This window comes from Nanorana parkeri, unplaced genomic scaffold (assembly GCF_000935625.1).
Source record: "Nanorana parkeri isolate BGI_ZX_2015 unplaced genomic scaffold, ASM93562v1 scaffold317, whole genome shotgun sequence".
NCBI lineage: Eukaryota > Metazoa > Chordata > Amphibia > Anura > Dicroglossidae > Nanorana > Nanorana parkeri.
The window spans coordinates 843,925-850,703 of NW_017306585.1; the positions used below are offsets into that span (position 1 = coordinate 843,925).

General features: G+C 39.1%; 1 long non-coding RNA gene across 1 annotated transcript in view; it reads left to right on the forward strand.

Moving 5' to 3' along the window:
• The window catches only part of LOC108788309, a 17,823-nt gene extending 12,368 nt beyond the window's left edge, over positions 1–5,455 (forward strand). Inside the window, exon 3 of the long non-coding RNA XR_001941327.1 lies at positions 5,365–5,455. This is a non-coding gene — a long non-coding RNA (uncharacterized LOC108788309). The remainder of the gene's footprint in view (positions 1–5,364) is intronic.
• Positions 5,456–6,779: the final 1,324 nt, after the last annotated feature.

The following is a 6,779-nucleotide window of genomic DNA, read 5'->3' on the forward strand; positions in this document are numbered from 1 at the left end:
TAACATTCTGTATCATAAATGTCAATTCTCCATCCAGTCACTTTAGTCTTCATCTGACAAAGCCAATGCTACATGCATTAAAACATAACTCTACATCTGGCTGAACATCATAGCTTGTATAAAAAATCTCAACCTATAACTGGCAAATGTGCTTCACACATCTGATAAATCCACATTAGATAAATCCACAATACAAAACCATTGTTCTAATACTCAATGGTTGCCAAACATATTTTATATGACTTATTCCCCTGATTTATGTCAAATAAAAATGTTTTATGGTTTTTAATTACATGTGTGAATGTGTGGTGGATAGAACACAAATGCATTACTATTGGTGCTCTCTCTAAACTAATAAATACTGATATGCCAGTAATAATTATGGATTATCAGGTTAATTCCTTGATTATGGCATTACTTTACCAAATGCACAGTACCAGGAGATAGAAGCATCATGTCCACAAAAGGTCAATGTTGTATGATTTGCCTACTACTAGATTTTTCCAGCTTGCATGATCTAAGCACTCAGAATTTATTTAGGAATTGCCTAGGAATAATCGGACGGGACTTCTTTGTGAAGTTTAAATAAATCAGGTTTAACATACATAAACTAAATTTTTTCTGAAACCTATGACGCAATTATATATTTACAATATGCATATAATTATATTTATACAATACTATACCATTTTAAATTATATATAATAAATAAATATATATATTTGTTGTTTATTTATTTATTTTTTTCTGATGGAATATGGCCCATGAAAGTAATTTTATTAATTTAAATTTGCACTTTTCCTCATTGAGGGTGAAGTTTTTCTTTTTTATGCATTGTAGAGCTACAAAAAAAAGTAATTCATCATGCTCATGGTTTTGTCTCACTCAATAATACTTGTATACTAAAATGTTATTAAACCTCAGGGCTGGTGGATGTGCCAAACATTAGTTGTTTGCAATGAAAGAGTCCTTTAATGGCTGAAATGTAGTATTGACTCTAAAGGCTGACATTAACCTAATCTGGTGAAAGCCCCATTTTTATTTTTATGTATCGCAAACAGAATTTCCTCAATAGTGTCAGTGGATGCCTTACTCTTGCTTGATTAACTAATCTCATTTCCACACAGACCCATTTAACAGATTCCTTTAGATCAACAACTAAATAAACTATCCAGGAAGTTCGATAACAGCATGCTCCTTTAATTTAGCAAACTTTTACAAATATTTTTTCTCCAACTTACCCAAACTATAAGCATGTCTATGCATTAGCTATGTAACAGTCTTTAAATATGAATCAATATGACCCTCTAAATTAAAACCTTTTAACGTTCCAAACCTCCTGAAGAAGTGGACATTTCACAACCAGGATACACGCTGATGGTGTAGTTAATTTCCTTGTTCGACTTAATAAATTGATACATTAAGAAAAGCTTCTTCCTCAACTTCAGGCGTCTCTGCTCACCTTTTTGGGAAACTTGTTCTACCTCTATAGATGACATTGGGTCCAGGAGCAGTTCAGCCCAGGATCACCCAACGAATATCCCTAAAAAGCATAGCGTGATCGAGATCTTGCAACCCAACTGATCTGAGTATTTCTCTTCATTTCATCATTTGTTTTGTATGAGAAAAAGCAATAAAAACCATATAGGACTGCACGCGGATCTCTCCCGGATCGCTGTTATCTCTCTCGCCTAGACCACTCTTGCCTATTTCAATTTTGTGTTCAACGTAGGGTTGAATTGGTCAGCCTACTGATCTCTGCACTGTCATCACTAAGGTCCCTAAGTCTGTAGGTATATTGCAGCCAAGTAAAGGGGTTCCTTTTCTATTAACAACAAAACAATTATTCCCCATGGCAGAATAAAGTGGTCATAAAGTGTTCATGTAGATTTGTTAAATTTTGGATGGAGTAGAGAAATATTAGAAGCTCTGTCAAGTCTTTATTGCTTTCTGTATCTTTGCTAGGTGGATTCACTCTCTCTATTTATCTTGAGGACCTTTTGTTACCAGGGAAGAAAGTGATGAGAAATTCAACATTTTACAGCTATCACCAGAACAAGAGTTGAGGAGAAATTGTTTATTTGTGATGCCTGCTCCAGTGACAACTGTCAAAAAAATAAAATCCCCTCATTTTGTAGATGTTTCCTATTACTTCCTGTTGCGTCTCTGGGACAGGAAGGTAAATCTTTCCAATTGGCTACAAAATAAATATATTTTGATCTAGTACTTGGGCACAGTGAGAGTATTACATTTTATAAGAGGTAGCTTAAATGTATTCTCTTTTTTAAAACTGCTGCAGTGCATTGGAAATAATAGACACAGGCACAACCTCTGACAGAGTATATCACTCCAACTTTCAGAGTGACATGTTATGCAGTACGACGGCAGCAGCAGACAATGATATTCAGCCTGGCACTGCCTGCTTATATTCAGAGTGAGATTCCTCAGTAGAGACTCAGGAGTAATAGGCAATGGTGCTAGACCTCTGCATGCAATAAGGGGCACAGACCACTGAAAACCAATGCATTCAGGGGCACAGACCACTGAACAACAATGTAAATAGGGGCACAGACATACTGTCAGGGTACTTCAGTCAGCACCCATAGTACAGCTCCTGTCTGGATCTCTGCACGAGCCAATGCACATTTGCATGCGCGAGTTCTGCGCTATGGTTCCAATATTGTACATAGGAATGTGTATGCGACCTGCTCCTGACATCGCTTTTGCCTCCTGCTTCTGTACCACGCTGCCCGCACGTTACCAGTCTGGATTGTTCCTGACTTTGCTTCAGCTCCTCACACCAGTGCTGTCTGATCTGCTATCAACCACCAGCTACCTCTGGCATCCAGTCGTCAGCACCATCATCTCCAGTGTTGCAAACATCCACATCAGCCACAGGCACTCGTGCCCCTCTCTGTCTGTACAACTGCTGTCTCATCTCCAGTGGGGCTCAGACGAGAGTTGCAAGGGGAGGCATTCCTCGTCACTTTAGGCCCCATTCACATGTAGCGACTTACCTTTGCAGCGGCCGGGATAGCGCGACTTTCGGGGCGACCTTCCAGCGACTGTAGCGCGACCTTCTCCGTCGGGCTCCATAGAAAAAAGCAAAATCGCACAAAATCCACTGAAAAAAGGGTCCTGTAGAAACGACTTGTGACCACGACCGCGACGGGCGACGCACGACATGGAGCTAAGACAGCTCCATTGACTATCATTAGCCGGCGACTTCTCGCGATATCGCGCAGCAAAAATGCACGATATTGCGGCGGAAATCGCGTGATAAGTCGCTACATGTGAATGGGGCCTTAGGTTCACACGAAGGTACGTGACATCATTACAATAATTTTTCTGTACCAGTGGACTAGAGCTGCAGCTAACGATTATTTTCATAATCGATTAGTTAGCCGATGATTAATCGATTAGTATCCTCTCCACTGCCTGTGTGCATTTCTCATTTTCCCATTGAAAGGCTCCTAAAATGAAATGCACAAAATCAACAATAAAAAAAACTTTGATGGATGTACATTATTATTACATTATCAAAGCACCTTTTTGACATATATTTTAATCTGCATGCTTATATGCATGCAGGTTAGTGTCCTGTGGGATGAATGCACTGGATGGCATAAACAAAGCCTCCCTGCGTTCTGGGGCAGGGAGGGGTGTAGCGGTGCCATTCATTTCAATGGACCTGCACCAGAACGCGTGCCCCTGCAAACTACAAATCCCATCATGGCTTTTGACACTGAGAGTCATGCCAGTGGCTATCAGAGTCTTGCAATGGCTCATGGGACTTTTAATTTCCACAACAGCTGGAGTGTTGCCTACCCTTTCCTTACTAATTAGATACACTTTTTGACAACTCTAGCATGCATAACGCAAAGCATATTTACTTAAAAATAATTAAAACCATAAAAGAAGACAAATGTTATTAATAAAACATATCCTTATTCTAATACTAATGATATCTTTTTCTATTTAAAATTGTATATAATTAGACAGCATGTATTTTATTTGTGATAGCTCTCCTTTAATATAATGCTTCTAAAATTGTTAAACTGCTGATTCGATGAGATCGTAATAAAAGCACTCTAAGAAATGAGAAGCAACTAGTGTGGACAGCCTGATAACATTTTCCAGTTTTTATTGGGAATGCCTAATTATTTATGAGCTATGCCAAATTTAGAACAAACCTGCTTAGACCTTGTAAAATATGTATGATGTCCTGATGGCCTGAAAATGTTCACAGTACAAAGAGGCAGGGCCATATTCTTAAATTTAAAATGACCAGAAACATATTAAATATAATTTCCAGAGGAACTTGCCGGACCTGCATTGCAAGTTCTCTCTGTCTTGCCCACACCTGTGCAGTAGAGACCTATAGACCTCTATGGGGCTCGTTCATCTCTGTCTCTTAGCTATAGTCTCATAGACTTCTATGGCCAGGAGAGAGGACTTGCAGCATAGGATCTAAGCAATCCCCAGAAGCAGTGGGCATTAGATTAAGGTAAGTGTACAAATGTGTAGGGGGCGAGTAGGATCTGTTAGGTCAGCAGAAGTGGGCAAAAAGGATAAGTGCACTTGTCTGAACCTCCACTGAATTCACCTTCTTTTTCCTTATCACTGATATGACAGTATTTCTTTGTAGATCTGTCTCAACAATAGCACCATATAGTAAAAGTGTCGCAAATAAGAACTAGAATTGGTTGCAGGTGCCGATACTAACAATTAAAATGTTGCTTTCTTGAATTTGCCACAAAGTTTACGACTAGATGCACACCACTGGAACTGTGTTGCAAATTCCTTTTTACATTTCTTTGCACTGTTCCTTTCATCTGGATGAATGTCTGGAAATAGATTTATTTCTTTGTAGGTTACTTTTAACACACTCCAGGTGAAAAACACCTGTTGTCAGTGACATGACAATGTAATTTGACATTTTACATACTGATTTCCACACCATTAAAATTATCCTTATTGCAATTGGTGATATCATTTCACATTTATATTACTGTATATTTAATTCCCATTCCCTAATTGCAGAAATAAATCAAAAATATGTACTGTATAGATATATTGTAGTCTCTTTCAAAAGGTATATACATATGCATCAGACAGTAATTTTATTCATAAATGATATAGAGATTGGAATAAATAGTTCAATCTCAGTTTTTACGGATGATACAAAACTGTGTAGGGTAGTTAATTCTCAACAATACATAAAATCATTCCAACAGGACCTGGATAAAATTGAGGCATGGGCTGCAAGATAGCAGATGCAGTTTATTATTGAAAAATGCAAGGTTATTCACATGGGAGCCAAAAATGTGCATGCAAACTACTATCGAGGGGGTGATCCACTAGGGGGAGGCGGACAAGGAGAAGGACCTGGGGGTTCTCAAAGATCAAAGATTCAGCAATAGTATGCAGTGCCAAGCAGCTGCCAGGAAGGCAAGCAAGATACTATGCTGCATTAAAAGAGGGATCCTTTTGAGGGATCAAAACATAATTTTACCACTTTATGGCCTCATCCACACACAACGCAAGCACAATTGTATACGCGCGTATATGCGCGTATATACGAGCGTATATGCGTGCACTATATGCAATCCCAGAATGCATCACTCGTAATGGAATTTTTAACGTGCTGTACGCATGTACGCGCGTATATGCGCGTAAATACGCAGAGATACGCTGCCCTGAAGCATCTCTGTTCCATTCTGTTTTTGCGCATATATACGCTACGCAAATATATGGCTCTATACGCGGCTGTGTGTATGGAGCCATTTATTTGCATAGGTTGCATATGGTACAATACGCACGTACGCGCGTATACGCGCGCATACGTGCGGCAGTGTAAATGAGGCCCATAAATCACAGGTTCAGCCTCCCCTTGAGTATGCGCTTCAGTTTTGGCTACCAACCCTCAGGAGAGATGTCCACAAAAGAGAGTTCATAGAAAGGCTACAAAATTAATAAAGGAGATATGTAAATCACCTAGAGGAATTAAACGTATTCTCCTTAGAAAAGAAGCAATTAAGAAGGGACCTTATTGCAATTTTCAAAATCATGAATGGGGATCACAATATTCGGAACAAAATGTTTACACCAAGAACTCTATTCATGACACGCGGGCACAACAAGAGGTTACAAAAGAGGTGGTTAAATCTTAGACTGCTCAAGGTTTTTTTTTACTGTAAGAGTAGTAAAAGCGTGGAATGCCACACTTAAAGCATCAGCAATCACTCCAGGGTTTGTGCTGCACTAAGTAGGATTGGTAAATATTACACATCCTGAACCGCTTGGCCACGCACAGAGCCACTCTCCATCCTGACAGGAATGACAGCATCTCCCCTCACCGTTCAGCGTACGCCTTACGTCGGTGGCAGGGAAAGGGTTAAAGACTTGTACGCCCATTATCAGTTATGGGCCATGTTAACTTATTAAAGATGATATGGATCCCAATAATACTTTATTGTTTACATAATTCTCCATGTTGGATACCAACTAGCTGGTTTAGTCATACTATTAGACAACTTATTTGGAAGGGGAAAAAACTAAAGGCTCCATTTATAGTATTTGCAATATTGCAAAGATTGTGGGGGTCTTGATGTTCTGAACCCTAAATTGTATTTTTTGGCAGCACAATTAGCAGGCTGGAGTATTGAAACCTTTTTAAATGACCTCATAGAATATTATCTTCTTTATAGAGAGATCTATCTCCACTGCAGGCATTAGAACCTTTGATCTATACTTGTAAGTTTACACGGTTGCCTACA